The sequence below is a fragment of the Protopterus annectens genome, chromosome 1.part1, assembly GCF_019279795.1.
Source record: "Protopterus annectens isolate FY-2018-M chromosome 1.part1, PAN1.0, whole genome shotgun sequence".
In the NCBI taxonomy this organism is placed as follows: Eukaryota; Metazoa; Chordata; order Ceratodontiformes; family Protopteridae; genus Protopterus; species Protopterus annectens.
In genome coordinates, this window is record NC_056726.1 from 265181010 (window position 1) to 265199513 (window position 18504).

Consider the following 18504-nt stretch of genomic DNA (forward strand, 5'->3'; position numbering starts at 1 on the left):
CCTATGCCCCACAGCAGGGTCATGACATTGAAGAAAACAGTGCATTCAAACAGCAGTTGCAGGACTTACTAGATAAATCAGGATGACATGAGTTGGTGTTAATAATGGATGACCTAAAGGCACGTCATGATGAACAGCACAGGATATGAGGATTGTCTTTGTCCACACTGATAGGGTAACATGAATAAAGAAGGACAGGCCATTCTAGACTTCTGTCTGGCAAATGGCCTGATGCTGGCCAACACAGGGTTCAACAAAAGAAATCATCACAAGATTACATACAAGAGTGGTCAACATGCAGCTCAGGTAGACTTCTTCCTAGTAAAGAGAGAGCACTGGGACAGAATCAGATATTACAATGTCATCCCCAGTGAAACAGACATGTACAACATAAACCAGTGGTTTCTACAATCATCTGCAAACAAGGGTTAGAGAAGGCTCTGAGGTCAACAGAGACTATGATGAAGACCTAGCAGTTGACTGAAGAGAAAGAGCAAGAGTTCAAGGAATTAGTCAGGGTTCTAGCACCTCAGGAGAAGGGGAAATAGTGGGAGCAGAAGAAAAATAGCATTACCTCAAACAACATGCATAAAGACTACAGGACATGTATGTGGTCAAGCCAGCTACAGAAATATTGTACATAAGGAAAGCTGGTGGTGGAATGCAGAAGTCCAGAAAGTCATCAAAAGAAAGGACTGCAGGAAAAAGTGGGATATAGAAAAGATGGACCAGGCTACGAAGGAATACTGGTTAACTAACAAAGAGGCTAAGAGAGGAGTTGCAATAGCAAAGAATAAAGCATCAGAGGCACCCTACCAGTATCTGGAAAGGGACTTAGCAGGTGGCATAAAGAAACTCTATCAGGTTACAAGGCAAATATAGAAATATAAAGAAGTTAGTCAGACATCCTTCATAAGGAATGTCAGTAACAACCTGCTCACCACCCCACAGGAAATCAAAGGCAGATGGAAGGAGTACTTTCAGCATTTCCTGAAGGAAGAACACCCCACATAAGCTGTACTGCCCTAGACACAGCCTATGGTGAGAGAAGAAGAGGAGCCCATTATAGAAGAAGTAAGAACAGCACTAAGGAGCATGAAGCCAGGGAAAGCAGCAGGCTCAGATGAAGTCACAGCAGATATGATAAAGATGCTGGGTGACATGGGGGAAAATAGCTCCTGAGGGTATACCTATACCAGTGTGAAGACAACAATATATCCCAGATGACTATAAACATTCCAGTGCCAGTGTATGAGAGCAACAAGGACATCCACAATTAATGGCAGTACAGAGGTATCAAACTCCTGTCACACTGCATGAAGGTTCTGGAGATGGTGACTGATAAATGAATATGCAGAGTAGAAGAAAGTAAGGTGGGAGATGAGCAGTTCAGATTCAGATCTAATGTCTGCAGTGAGACAAATAGTTGGAAGAAATTAAAGATGAGGAAAGAGTCCTACTGGCCATTCCTAGACTTAGAGAAAGCATATGATAAGGTTACAAGAAAGCTCATTTTGGCAGTCCTGTGGTGGTTTGCAGCCCCAGAAACATTGGTAGAATTTGTGCAGGCTATGTACAAGGACCAATAACTCAATTACAAACAGTATTCACTCTCACAAAGGGGTTCACACTGGGAGGCACATCAGGCTTCATCTCTGAGCTGGTTATTGTTCATACTGGTGATGGACTACATCAGCCAATAGGTTGGAGGGGACAGATGAACAATATTGCTGTATGCAGACAATGTGGCATTACTGGCAGACTCTGAAAAAGAAATCCAATAAAGGATATGGGAATGGAATACAAAACTATAGGCACATGACATGAACCTGTGTGCAGATAAAACAGTTGTAATGACAGCACGAATGGGAAAATTCAGAAGAAGTTGAAACTGAGAACTGAAAATAGTGGAATAGGTTAACAGCTTTATATATCTGGGAGGGGTGGTTGAGGAGAAGGGAAGACTGAATGAGGAGGTCAAAACTAGAATCAAAGGAACTGCAGCCAACTGCCACAGAGTATCAGGTACAGTGTCTGACAGAAGAATGCCAAAAACGTTGATAAGTAAGGTGCACAAATCAGTGGTGCGACCAGTACTACTGTATGGTACAGAAACCTGGACAGTAGAAGCATAGCAGTTAAAGAAGCTAGAGGTGATGGAGACGACATTCCTGTGACAGGTGGTAGGATGCACACTGAGAAACAGTCATGGTACTGTATACAAATCTGTTGACCCCATCAGATCCAAACATAGATAAATGAGTTGAAGTCTAAGATGGCCTCTTTGCTTAGTTTAGGAGAAGCATTTCAAAGAAAACAGGAATGGAAATCAAATGAGAAATAGACAAAAAAATCAGACAACAACTGGGTGTTGTAAAAAAAAAACAAATAAACAAAAAAAAAACTACTATAACGAAAAGGACCAGATGAGAATGGAATTGAAAGTCCAGAAATACAGTGGCAAGTACAAAGATCTCCTGGAACAACTTCATGTTGGCTAGGATTTGATGCAAGAGTGGTCAAGGAAACTGAAACCAAAAGATGAAAGGCTAACAATGGCAGCACAGGACAGTAGATTACATACACATTGGTTTACAAAGTCCATTAAATTATTGGAGAAACAAACAAAGGTAGGTTCTGTAAAACTGAAATGGAAATAATGGAGCATCTTGTTACTGGGTGTGATAAACTCATGACAAAAAGCCTGCGTACTGAAAAGCGCAATAATGTGGCAACAGTGTCACAGAGATTGTGCAAACGCTACAATATAAAAGTAGCTGAGAAGCACTGAGAACATGAACCATAAAGCATTATAGAGAATTATGAATGGATTATCACATGGATTTACCAATTACTAACAGTTCAAAACTAAATGTAAGTAAATTAGATCTAGTAGTCCATGATAGAAAGACAAATGTAGTATTGACCATTGAAATTTCTACTCCCACTGATTACAGTGTCTTACATACAGAGATGCACAAAGTCATATAATACCAGGATTTATAAGAAGAAATGCCATGGCCTCAAGCTCAATGCCAAAAAGTGCATTGTCATCCCCTTTGGCAAAAACTCTGTACCCATGAACTACAACATAGGCGGTAGTATACTTAACACCAAAAGTGTGATAAGAGACCTTGGGACACAGGTGGACAGTAGTCTCTCCTTTGATAATCACATCGCCACAGTAGTCTGGAAATCCTTCTATGTGGCACACCTCATCACAAAAGGTTTCTCATCCAGAAAAAAAAGAGGTCATTGTTCCCCTCTACTCATCACTCATTAGACCCATTATAGAGTACAATGCCCCTTTTGGTATGTACCTCACAAGACATCTACAACTGGAAAGGCCGCAAAAATACCTCACAAAGAAGATTACCGGCCTCAAACAGATGCCCTATGCAGACCGTCTCAAAAAACTCCAGCTTTACTCCATTGCATATCACCTACTCAGAGGTGATCTCTGCCTAACATACAAAGCTATGTCAAACCCAGAGCTGTTGGACATGCTCCACTTAAAGAAATCCCAATCCCTCCGAGCTACATGCTCTGGGGACCTAAACCTTGTCACCACAATAAAAAGAACATGCCGGAGGGATAGATTCCTGTCCCAGAGACTTCCCATACTCTGGAATAAACTACCTATCTATATCAAACAAAGCTCCTCATTAGCACTCTTCAAGAAAAATCTTGCTGATTGGATGGGAAAAAGGAAATTCACCCCGGGGATCACCTCTGTGGGCTCAGCTCAACAGTGGCACAGGAAAATTATTTTCTTGGGTGGCAAAAGCCAGGGTACCTTTTTGGTTGGGCTTGTATAGGCCCCAGGGCCGATAGCCTAGTACCTACCTATGAACCTATGAGTGCAATATAGAAGAAAGATACCAGGCAGTTTCAACAGAAGTAATAAAAACAGGTCTAATAAAAAGAATTTACAATTACACAGAAATGTTATACCAATAAATAAAACCTATATGAAACACAGAAGGAGCTAACTCAGGGCACATTGTGGATGCTGAGAAGAGCACTCTTAGATAACATCAAAGACTGAGACAATGCTAATTTTATAAATTCTAATTATACACCTTCAAAAACATGTTGGTTGATTGGCTGCATTAAATGCCTATATATATATATATATATATATATATATATATATATATATATATGTATATGTATTCCAGTTACCTCTGCCCTTGTGGATCATGGCTGAAATGGTTTATGGATCAGCTCAGATACTCAGCTAAAAAGTCATATAAATAAAATAAATAATAAATAAGTAAGAAAAAAAATATTAGCTAAAGAACTGCAACTTTTTTATTAAACCATAGTACAGTCAGACAATGTAGGGCAATTAATCTACATGTGATGGCAGATTTTTAAGTCTGTATTATTTATGCAAAGCAAAATTGAAAATGAAACTATATGTCAGGTACATCTACAGTATAGCAGTGCTTGATTCACTCTGAGTACTACTTGGATATTTGAGAAGGTGATAGCACATGCAGATCTATAATGTGAATATGAGCACAAACGTATTACAGTATGTCATAACAGCCTTATACATCTATACTTTTGACATATCAGCATTTTCATTTAAATGCAGCATAGTATGTATATGTTGATATGAAAGTTCAATGAATATGATTGGCTGCAATGGGCAAAATGGCAAAAAATGCTTAAAACATTTTGAATATATTACTTGAAAAAAGCTGTACCATTAATTTAGCTGAATTCATGCATAATGTCTTTGAAGTGAATTGAAATCAAAAGGTATTTATCATTTACATACATTTCTGTATATATTTAATTTTCAGCATTCTTGAAATATTTAATTTTCATTGTATTCTTCAATAAAAAGCCACTAAAGGAGAAACAGGAAAAAACTGTATATGGAAACTTCATTGTGTGACCTGTTATTAAACATAATGCTATAAAAAGAATATAATATGTCTCTACAGTATGTAACCTGTGCTTATTTCTTTAAGACTGCCAATGTTCTCACTGAATCACAAAAGCAAAGGAATTAACTTCAGACCATAATCACAGATAATTGCAGTCCATGCAATATCTACTGTAGTGAGAGAGAATACATTGTACTGAAACAGTTTACAGAAAAGCATTCAATGACAAGGTATTTCGGAGTTCTCTAATACACATTTTAAAGTTTACTGTGATAAGTGAGTTGATTATAAAATATAGCGGATTAGTTTGGGAAGGGGAATATTAAATGTGAGTAATCATGAGAGATTCCTTCAGGCATTGTATCAAGGGATACTATTGGACATTGATGTTTGCATAATTTTCCACTGTAGTGCAGTTGTTCATGGAATAAAAACATCTAATAACATATTGGAAATACAACCAAAGTACAACAGCTCATTCATTTAGGACCACAATAACTTGCGCAGAAAATCTGTACCAAACCTTCAACGAGTAAAGGTGTGAGTATTCAACAAAGGTTGTAAAGGCCAGCACACAACTAGCATAGTAAAACCATTTAAACAGAGTGAAAATATCCACAAATAAGACGTTGTTTACTGACATAAAAAAAAAGAAAATTGCAGGAATTGAAGAGATAATAATGAGTTGTACAACAATGTCTGATTAACATGTTCATAATTCAGTACAACACACGAGTTAAGGCTGTAGCTGTAAACCAGCATGTTCATGTACCCCTTTTCCCCAGACAAATACACAGGGACCACTAAAGATGCTGCAGCAACACTTTAGCCAAGATAACTCAAAATTTCATCACTCAATAACCACATTAATCTGCACAACATGGTATCTCATTTGTTTACAGGCCCTGCTGACTAGGTGACATATTAGACAGCATGACTGGTCCTGTCTGTTATTCCCTCTGAGTGATGTATAAACCCAGCACTCTCCCACCCTGTAATTATGTGTGCGAATGAAGTAGGTTAGGAATGTCAATCATTTAGACCAAGTGCAGAAGATGACTGGAAGCCCATAAAAGAAGAAAGGGACAATATGAGATGAGAATATATAATGGAGGTTAATAAATGTTCATCTTCATTTTGGCCTCCCAGTCTTTCCATGACCATTAAGTACAGCCTCATCGACTAATTTTTCTAGTGTTTTCTGGCATTCAAGTACATTGGGCATGGGAGGCAAGAGCTGGGGACTGTGATGATTCAAAAGATGTTACCAAGTTTCATGTTTCAAAATGAATCTGCTTCTTAATAGCATGGTCTGCTTGGTGCTGTTGGCAGCAACTTTCAAAGATGTTAGAGTGTGTAGAATACTCAGCTTGCATACTTTTTCTTAGTTATTTATTTTATGTATTTATTTAAAGTTTGTTAATCAAAGTAGAACACTGATCTACACAGACAATGCATAGCCAATTTTCAGGCTCAGCATGGTGGAAACATAGCAAATAAATGAATACGCTTTACTCAACATCAATGCAACAGTGAGAATGTAAGAGCAAACATTCAGAGAGATATGTTAGGATAATATATAGCATAGATGAACACAGTCATACGTAGATGTGGTACAATGACTCAGTCAGTAAAATCAGTAAGAGAACCTGTACACTCTCATAACATCATATAATATAATGTCAGTATGGAGAAAAATAATCTACCAAAAACAATGAATTTGCAGTACATAATGTTGCTGGGCATGGAAAATGAAGGAGAGTAAGGATTAAATCAGATGAGGGCGAAGAAGAAAAAGGAAGGATACAGAAAAGTGAGAAAAAAATAAGAAAATGAAGTATGGGGAAAAGACAAGGGTGAAGTGGGCAGCTTTTTCCTATCCAGCATCAGGAATTTTGGGCAGCAGTTCATAAGTTTAGGAAATCCTCAACAGAAAGTACAGGAGATGTTGTATCAGGGACTAATCTAGGAGTCCAGTAGTTTACTTCTGTTTTAATATATCTTATGACAAAATGTAACATAATAAATAAATATATTATTTTTAATATACAGTAATATCATATATTTCTAATACCTAATCTGAAATAGTCTTGGAGGGAAGGGTGGGGTTGTAGATGGGGAGGTTAGCTGAGGGCCCTGCAACATGGTAAAAATTGTGCCCTCAATTGCTAAGGCTGACCCTGCCAACTGCTATCCATGGCCAGTGTCATTAACAATTCACTGCCATAGTAATTTTCTTTTTTCTTTTGTTTTTTTTTTATTAACATTTTTATCAAATTCAGCTCATATCTTAAAATAATAAAATATACCTTCATTTTAAACTTATATAATTCATTTGCTTTTGCTGTCTGTCTCTTTTTCTTTTTTTAAGTTTGACAGCAAACTCAAAGTTTTAAAACTTGTAAATACAATGAAAGATTAAGGTTAAATAAACTAATGCCTGAAACAAACAGTTGTACTGTATCTTCAGCAAACCAAATTGGAATTCTGTCAGTGAGATCTCAGTATTCAATGACTTTGAAACCTAAATGTGTAGCAGCCCAGGATACACTGTAATTTTAAAATTCTAATGTCTTTTCTAAATCTGAAGGGCTGACAGACCCAGGCATGGTATTGTCTGATAAACAGAAGTTGGTACATAGCAACTTTCATTTAAGAATTCCATCAAGATCATCCTCTCCTAAATGTACAATGAGTACCTGTAATAAACATAACTCAGGAATCACCATAAAAGGCAACAGGTAATCTCAGTTTATTCCTGGAATACCTTTCCAAAATGCTTTATAATAGTGATCATATAACCCCTAAGTTCATAATTCTATGTTCTAGTTGTTGTTCTTCTGGCAGCCTGGTCTATAAAAGAGTGGCCTGATATGAGTATATGCATTTGTTCTGAAAAGAAAGACAGAACTAAATTTTAATTAATATAAGCTCAGCACAATGAATACATCTCAAATAAGTATTAGATAAATATTTCCCAGTCAAATATTTTCACAGATTGCTTTTGCAAAGCTAAAAATGATGCAGGCCCCATTCTAAAGGAATGAGAAGAATAAACAATTGAAGATATGCCCTGATGAGATACAACATTGTGGAGACACATATCAAGAGCCTGGGGCATCAGCTGAGACACATTCAGAAAAATAAATATCAAATTATTCAGATAAATAGGGGTGCCAATACTATGCAGGATAAGGACACAGGGCAAAGCAAACTGTGCACTGATCTATCTCAGGTGGTCTACAGATCCCACAGTGTTTTATTAGGGTTAGTCTTCTGAATCCACACTATATCTGCATCATCAACCAGCAAAACCTGTTTCCATTTCATTGATTCTAACAATGTGCTGACCTGAAATGTTCCTACATACAGCCAGGTAAATACAGTAGCCCAGAGCACAGATTTTATCAAGCCTTCCCCTATAGGACATTGATAATCTTACAAGTTTCTTTATAACCTGCTCCATCCCTTCAGGAATCTGGCCAAACACCACTGCTTAGTTATGTCCTATAAGTTATTTTTTTTACAAACATAGTAATCACATTTATTTTCACTCTAATGTTATCTTGGTCTTGACCTTTATCCCAACAATATGCTAAATAATGTAGGATTAACTGAACTGACCAACACCTCTCCTTCTTGAGAAGAATCCTAAAAAATGTCTAAAAACTTTTAGTATTTGCTTTATAAGCCTTCCAGCTGCTAAACACCCACACATTCCAGTATAATGAATGTAATATCCAGATCATCCATACTTCATTCAGAATGTGAATGCAAAACAGCTGCCTGAACTTGAACACCTGCAGATGAGAGAATCAGCCAAAACACTATTACTGCTTGGCATATGCTTTGCAGAAAAAGAAAGAATGATTAATGCATAAACTGAGCAGCACCGGCAGTCTTAAAACAAATTACACCAACACTGTCTTAGATGACTTATCTATTTACTTGATCAACCACCTTGTTGTCTGATTAATCATCATTTTTTATCATGTAAATGCTCTTGCCATGCAAACACTGTCACCCAAAAAGGCATCACCTCTAAAAAGGTCTTCTTCCTACCCTTGGACTATTTTTGAGGTCAAGGTGCCAACAAGCACTGTCCCTTGAAAAAAGACCCCAAGCCAAACACCACTGTTGTGTCTGTAAATTGTAGTAAAATGTCATTAGGTACCCATTCATCTTACCAGAAGGATGTCCAATTAAAATCTGTCAAGAAAATTGACCATAATCAAGCAATACATGTAAATTCTATGCGCTTATAATTTTTAACGGTCAATCAATTATTGCAGTTTTGTTGCATCATAGTAATATAGTTACTTCCATCATGCTGTGTTAATGCACTATAAATTGTTAAAGTGAATTGTTCCTTTTATAGTGAAACAACTTAAAATATTAGTTTAATCTAGCAAAACAGGCTGCAGTTAATGCAGTTACAATGTTGACCACAAAAAAAGAAGGATATAAGGGAGGGAAGGGTAAAAAGGAAAGAATTAAAAGAGGAAGAGGGAAGGGAAGGGAAAAAAGAAAAAAGGGGTAAAATGCATGCTGTTTCACTGAGTTTAAAATTAATACTGCAGGCTTTCGCTGTTTCACTGAGTTTAGAATTAATATTGCAGGTTTTCTTTGCGAACAATGCTAGAAATTAGCTGGAATAGAAAGAATCACACTGATGGAACGGAAGCACTCTCAACTGTTCAGATTTTCTCAGAATGTCCAGATTTTTGCCTCAACATTTAAGTCTGTTCCTCATATAATTTGTGGTTTTCTGGCAAATCACTGGGATGATCTGAGGAATGACATCACTAGCTAATGACTTACATTTGGGTTTCAGACTTCATATCCTTTAGAAAATGCATTTTATTACAAACCCTGTTATTCTAGTTACTTTCTAAATTTATAAGTGCAATTTTCAAAATCTGTCCCTATTAGTGGGCCTTTTACCCCCATTATGTCAGGCTTTATCCAGATTTCTTGTGCTAAGAGGTTGAGAGGTATGAGCAGAAGTAGTTGGTGAACCAAATGTTAAATGTAATTTCAAGTGGTTTGTGAATCTGGGCTGGCATATGGCTATCCTGTGGGATTTTAGACAGCCTACAGCTGTTAAATTAAAGCCTCAACATTGGTCCACCATAAACTCAACAAAGGAAGTACATATAATCCGCATAACAGGAAACTTTGATAAATATTTTAAATTGTTCTGTATCTCTGTTTTAAATATTCTAGTGACATGGATACAATTGATAAACAAAAATGAGCTAGTGTACAATGTGACCTTTGCTCAGCTGAGGGAAACTTATACCTTACAAGCTGTAAATAATGCTTATTATTTAGATTTACAATGCAGAAACACCTTCTTACTACTGTTCCTTAGTTTAGGTTAAACTAAATTATAAACAGACAAACAAAGGTACCAGTCGCAGTGAACGAACTACAAAGAGCTGTTCAACAATTATAAAATGGCTAAGAAAACTGCCACAACACATTTTCTATATAATGCAGGCTTCATTCAAAGAATGATGTCACCAGAATTAAAAATCCAATTTATTGAAGTATAGAAGAAAACTGCCACAACACTTTTTCAATAATATATTCACGTTGCTAACTGCTACAACATGTTTTCGTAGGAGTTACACCTGAACTTCATCAGATATAAAAGAAACATCATGTTGTCACTTCTTTTTTATACATCTTGGTTAAAATACTTATTCAATTAATCAATTGAACGTTTAAAGAAACCTTGATTCAGACAGCATTTAAATAAATAATTTGCATAAATATAAACCAGTTCCATAGCATTAGATAGTAAACCAAGTTTGAATTTGAGAACCTTTACACTAATATGTATGATAGATAATATTATACTAAAAAATTGTTTAAATACTAAATGTTATACATTAAAACTATATATAAAAATTGTTATGCAATATATAATAGGATGGACTACATACTCCCAGCAATTGAATTCAGTAAATAAAGTATATTATAAATTGTATATATAAAAGATGTTATATCACTGGCGTTATTTATACTATAATTTCGCAGATCTGAGTTTAAGTAAAGGGGCAATAGATATGTGGTCATTCATGCCCGGAGGTTTATTGGCTTCTAAAGTAATTTGTCAATATGTCTCCCTAAATTCTAATTTAGTTTCCCAGGGGCCTCTCCTAAACTCTTTAGGGACCATTTCCACCACATAAAAGTGGAATTTAGCTTGGGGGCATTGGAGGGTGTGTTTGTACAGGGCATTTCAAGAACTTTGCTTCTGGATGTCATTCATATGTTCATATATTCTACGTTTTACAGTTCTTTCAGTTTTTCTTATGTAGAATCCCTCACAACCCTCACACATGGCAATGTATACTAGCCCCTAGGAATTACAATTAGAATAATTGGATGCTGTTATCCATCTCTTCCCTGCTGTCAAAAATATTTCTTGTTTGTGTATAATGTATTTACATTGGGGGCATGCCCACATTTATATGTGCCCTTAGATTTACTAGAAAATACAGAAGGATACTTATTATTTTCTAAAAAATTCTTTATGTTATAACCTTTCCGAAAAACAGTTTTAACTTTTTTCCCTTTTAAATTGGGTAAGTCTGTGAATTCATTAAATTTAGCCCATTCACTTTCTACAATGTTTTTAATTGCATAAGCATTAGCACTGATGTTAGTAACAAAAGTACTATTATATCCTGGACCAGTCTCATGTTCCTGTTGACTATCATTTTGGGATTCAAATTGTATTAGTCCCATCCCTAAAATAGGTTTGTATTTACCTTGTCTATTGGAATACACTTCCCTTTGTATGTCAATTATTAATTCAATAGGGTATCCCCTCTCCAAAAACATTTTCATAACTAAATCACATTCTCTAATGAAGTCTTCTTCATTAGATGTCATACGGCAAGCCTGAAAATATTATCCTTTTACAATACTCTTCTTTTGATATAAGGGATGGGCGCTAGTAAATCTAATGTAAGTATTGGAGAAGGTGGGTTTCCTATATATGGTAGATTTAAACCCATTTTCAGTCACTTGTAAAGAAACATCTAAATAATTAACATAATTGATAGTCACTTGATGTGTTAATCATAAAAATGTAGTACTTTGGTTTAAATACCCAATAAATTCTTCTAATAATTAATCTGTAGCAGTCCAAAAAATACATATATCATCCAGAAATCTGGTGTATAGATTCCAATACTTGGCATACTTACTGTTATTTATACATTTTTTCTCCCATACTGACAAAACTATGTCAGCATAGGTGGGGGCACAATTGGCCCCCATAGCCACCCCAGATTCCTGTTTGAAAAAATCACCTTGAAAATATAAAAAAATTATTATTCAAGACAAGTTCAGCCAGTTCAAGAATAGTATAAATATCATTTTCACTAGTCCCTAAGCCATATCGAAGAGCCTCTTCAACCCAAGCTAACCCCACATTGTGGGGCATAACAGAGAATAAATCTGTTACATCAGTAGTCACAAATTTAAGGTTTGTTAACTTTAAATCTGGAGTAATTTTCCTTAGAAACTCCCAGGAATCTTTAAACAAATATTTATCTTTGCCCCACAATGATTTCATTTTCCAGTCCAAGAATTTGGACAAAGGAGAAATCTTGGAACCTTTGGATGCTACAATGGGTCTTAAAAGGGGATCAGAGACATCTTTATGAACTTTAAGTTCCCCAAAAATAGAGAGTACCCTAGGTGTTGTATTTTCCAAGTACACATAAGTATCATAGTCTATTACCCCCTAGTAAAATAGATCTTTGAGGGCCAGATCTATATTGTTGTATGAAATATTTACTTCATTAATAGATACTTTACTGTACCTGGAAACATCATGTAAAATAGAATACATTTTACCATCATAGATAATCTTGTCCATTATAATGATCCCCCCACCCTTATCTGGTTCCATGATCCTGATGTCTGGATCTTCTCTCAAAGCTGTTAGCAATAGCTTTTCCCCTTCTTCCAAATTGGATGTATAGGTATTGAATCTGATTTTGTCCCTAATTTGTTTCTCAATACTATATTCCAGATTCTTCAATTGGGGGTGGGTGGGAGGATTAAAAGTGCTATATTTCTTAGGTACATTATTTTTTATCCTAATCAAATTATTTCCAAACATATTCTCCAGATTTAATTTTCTAATAAATATCTTCACATCTAGTATAGCCTGTGCTAAATTGCTATTCTGACTGGGTGCAAATTTAAAACCTTTTCTAAAGGTATTGTATTTTTGACAGCAAGGAAGAGATGGATAACAGCATCCAATTATTCTAATTGTAATTCCCAGGGGCTAGTATACATTGCCATGTGTGAGGGTTGTGAGGGATTCTACGTAGGAAAAACTGAAAGAACTTTAAAAAGTATAATATATGAACATATAAATGACATCCAGAAGCAAAGTTCTAGAAATGCCCTGTACAAACACACCCTGCAATGCCTCCAAGCTAAATTCCACTTTTATGTGGTGGAAATGGTCCCTAGAGAGCTTAGGGGAGACCCCTGGGAAACTAAATTAGAATTTAGGGAGACATATTGGCAAATTACTTTAGAAGCCAATAAGCCTCCGGGCATGAATGACCACATATCTATTGCCCCTTTACTTAAACTCAGATCTGCAAAATTATAGTATAAAGAATGCCAGTGATATAACATCTTTTATATATACAATTTATAATGTATTTTATTTACTGAATGCAATTGCTGGGAGTATGTAGTCCATCCTATTATATATTGCATAACAATTTTATATATAGTTTTTATATATTTTATAACATTGAGTATTTAAACAATTTTTTTTAGTATAATATTATCTATCATACATAGTGTAAAGGTTCTCAAATTCAAACTTGGTTTACTATCTAATGCTATGGAACTGGTTTATATTTATGCAAATTATTTATTTAAATGCTGTTTGAATCAAGGTTTCTTTAAAAGTTCAATTGATTAATTGAATAAGTATTTTAACCAAGATGTATAAAAAGGAAGTGACAACATGATGTTTCTTTTATATCTAATGAAGTTCGAGGGTAACTCCTATGAAAATGTGTTGTGGCAGTTAGCAACGTTAACATATTATTGAAAAAGTGTTGTGGCAGTTTTCTTCTATACTTCAATAAATTGGATTTTTAATTCAGGTGACATCATCCTTTGAATGAAACCTGCATTATATAGAAAATGTGTAGTGGCGGTTTTCTTAGCCATTTTATAATTGAACAGCTCTTTGTAGTTCGTTCACAGCGACTGGTACCTTTGTTTGTTTGTGCTTTTTGCCAGGCATACTCCATTTTCTTTGGTAAATTATAAACAGGTTCGTTCACTGCAACTGGTACCTTTGTTTGTGCTTTTTACCAGGCGTACTCCATTCTTTTGTGGTAAATTATAAACAGGCAATTTATTATTGAGTTTTTAAACATTCTAGCTAGCTGATTAACTGATTTGTGGATCTTTTTGTCTGGGTTATAATTATGTTAGATATGATTAGTACTTCCAAATTCTTAGATGTTAATATATTGATGGTGAATTAATTATTCATCTCCAGTGTATGTTAAACAATTCATTTCATGTGGTGGAGCTTAAATAGCTGCTGTTGTTGGGTTGCTGGCTGATTTCAGTAGCAAATGCTGCTCAGGTTTGGATTTTATAACTCCAAGAATAGGTTGGGTTGTTTTAAAATTACAATTTCTCACTATTTGTATTATTCAAGTTCATTTATGGTGTCTACTGCATATTCAAAATTGAATCCTATTAACTTTTGATTCTCATAGTTGTAATATTTACTAACAATTTGTTTCACACTGATGGAGCAATATTATATATTCATTTACAGATAATTTCATTGATCAAACATAATGTCACTTTTTGAATACCCAATATGTGTCTTTTAAAATGTTTATCTATTAACATTAATAGTCTAAATAATCCTTGTATGAGGGGTAGTTTAGTTAAATACTTGAAACTTCACAAATCTCATTTAGTTTTTTTTTTTGCAAGAAACATACCTTCTTGAACATGACATAGCTAAACTTATTAATAGCTCTTGTTCTGTATTATCTAGTTCAGAACATTTTCAAAAGAAATGAGTAGCCATTTTGTTGAGTAGTACTCTATCTCTTCCCAAGATTATTGATGTTTATAAAGATGATAAATTAATGTTTTGTTCAGTAACAATAGAATTTAACAAGGAGTTATTTACCCTTATTAATATCTACTCAATTCCAGGAATTGGATCTAATACAGTGAAACAATATTTAAATCAAATAATACTTCTATATGAAGGTAGTGTCATTCTAGCAGGAGATTTTAATTGTATTTTAATAGATTATGATTCAAATGCCTCAGGTAAAAGGAGAATTCTAGCTCATGCTAAACATTTGAAAGACTTTATAGATGCATATCACCTGAAAGATTGCAACAATTTTGCTGAAACAGATTCTCTTTTCTTTACATTTTTCTCTCAAAGACATGGTACGTGCTCAAGAATTGAAAGAGTATTCCTTTCAAATGTACTGACCAGCAGTCTGAGTAAAACAATAGTAATCTCTTGTTCCCTTTCAGACCACAATACTATAACTTTCGAGCTAACAATAAGTACCATCTATAATGTTCAAATTAAGAGAATACCAGCTTACATAATAAAACTAAAAGATTGCAAAGATTTTATCACTTCTGAGATTAAAAAAATAATTGCTATTAATAGTGTTTATGATACTCCTGAGATTTATATATGGGATGCACTTAAAGCTTATCTCTATGGGAAAATCACTAATTGGTATCACAAGAAACAGAAACAATAGGACAAAGAACTACATGACAAACAAAACTTGATCATTTAAAACTTAATAACACATCAGATACAAGCAAAAAAGCAAAAGAAGAAGAAATTAGCACTTTAAATAATAAATATTTGGAAATATTAAATCCCAAAACTAAGATTAGTTTGGAGAAATTTAAATTTATTATCTTTTCTGTAAATCCTATATATTTAAACAAATTAGCCAATAAAACCAAATAACATAGAAAATTCAATCATATTAATGATATAATCCTTGTAAGAGGGGTAGTTAAATACTTGAATATTTAGTTAAATACTTGAAACTTCACAAATCTCATTTACTTTTTTGTTTTTGCAAGAAACACACCTTCTAGAACAAGACGTAACTAAACTTTATAATAGTTCCTATTCTGTATTATCTAGTTATATGACATTTTAATGGAATTTAGGGATTACTCTAATAAGATCTACCAGAAATTTAGTACCTTAGACTGTGAATAAGATATAAAACTCTTTATTAAAAAATACATTAAATACATATTAACAAAATTACAAGTTGATTCTTTAGATAAATCTATATCATTTTCTGAAATCCAATTTCAAATTAATAAACTAAAATAAAATAAAACTTTATGCAATGAAGGAATAATTGTTGAACTTTATAAAATAATGCCTAAATATGCTTTAAGTTTACTGCACAAAATATTTTCTATTTCTCAAAACAAGTTTACTATTCCTCCCTCTTGGAAATATACACTTATTTCTCCCATTCTAAAAGCTAACAAAGATCTCTCAAAATGCTCATTATATAGACCCATTTCTCTCTTAAATGTCAATTATAAAATGTTCATGTCCACTTATGCTGACAGATTAAAGATATCCTTATCTAATTGATGATGATCAAACAGGTTTTATTATAAATAGAAATGTGTATGATAACATAAAGAGGGTCTTGACAATAACTGACTGTTAAAAGTATAAAACAAAATTTAACCTTAATCCGTTTGATATAAATTGTGCTTTTGATTCTGTTAACGGGACCATCTGTTCTTTCTTTTGGAAGAATTATACTTTAATAATTGTATTCAATTTATTTCAAGTCTTTATAAGGGATATCAAGCTGACATTAAAATAAGTACTATACACCTCACAAACTATAAAAATCCTTAGGGGATTAAACAAGTTTCCTTTTTCACTTTTACTTTTCATTCTGGTAATGGAACCACTGGCTAATTTAATAAAATTAGACTCAGACATTGAAGGTTTCAAAGTAAGTCATGATACATCTCCTAAAATTCAGCTATTTGGGATGATATTCTTCTTACCATGAAGGGAAACAGTGCTTTCATAAATACTGTTGTTAGAATTATGCAAATCTTTCAAAGGAAGTCAGGTTTATTCTTTAATGATAAAAAATACTCCTTATTTACTCCAATAATATTAAATTGGACAAGACGTTCAATACATTTCTAGCACAACCAAAGGAACTAACATATTTAGGAATAATATTAACCAAAATATTAAAGATATAATAGTTCTTAATTATAACAAAAGTTTAGACTCTATAAAATATATAAATAAATGTAATAAAATTCCTTTTACAGTGAATGACATACTTTCTATTATCAAAATGATAATATTGCCAAATAAATAATCCTTACCACCCTCTAAAACATTTATAAAGGAAATTAATTAATTAATTTTAAAATGTATGTGGTTCCCAAATAAATCTAGAGTGGCCTTAACTCACCATATGAGAGATTGGTCTAGTGCTGGAATAGATCTACCTGACTTAGAATTATACTCTATCTTTTCTGTTATTAAATCTATTTCTCTGTTAACTGATGAACATTACACAGCCAAATGGAAGAAATTCTTAGAAATTGTATCCTTTAATCCATGTAATAATTCTAATTCTCTTAAAACATTAATTCTAAACAATCCATTGCTTGGTTGCTAAAAGACTTTTTCACCATACATAATTCTCAAATATATTCATCTCACTATATGTTACTTATGCTAAAATATTTCAGAAATTTTATTTACAAAAGATCAGACTATAAAGCTTGGAACTTCCTTCTTTATCCTATTGTGTTTACACAAGTAAATACGTTTTCTTCAGATTTCACAAAAACGATAATGTTCAAGGACAAGAATTTAATCTATTGGTTCCAGTTGTTGATAAACAATTAATTTAAATCTGTTGATGATTTGATTAATGAATATGAGTTAAATAAAAAATTATGGCTGGGAATACAAGCTTGTAGACATTTTGTGTCTAATCAAATAGACTCAATATCACATAGTATAAAGCTGAACATCCCTAAGTTACTTAGCTTTATGGTCATATCTTTACAACATAAATCTCACAATTTTAGCAAACTATCACAGATATATAAAATTGTTAGAAATGAAACAAACAATTACTCAGAAAATTACTGGAACTATTTTTCCTTATTTAATAATACTTCTCCTAATAATCAAGACAAGAAAATAAATTTAGAATCATCAAATTTGACTACTTCCTCTCTTAGATGGAGACTGTTTGCCTGGAAATTTAGGAACAGATCTTTTCTAACTCCCCATATAATGGGGAAAATTAAGTAAAAGGACAGTATATGTTGGTAATGTAACATAGAAATAAAGGCTGATTGGTCTCATATGTTTTATAATTGCATACTTAAATCTCATTGGGATAACATAAACAAATTCTGTCAAGCTTTGTTCTCAGACAATTTTGTTATATCTAAATCATTGATATTATTTAATATATCAGTTCCTGCATGTGTTCAAAAAATAAAATAC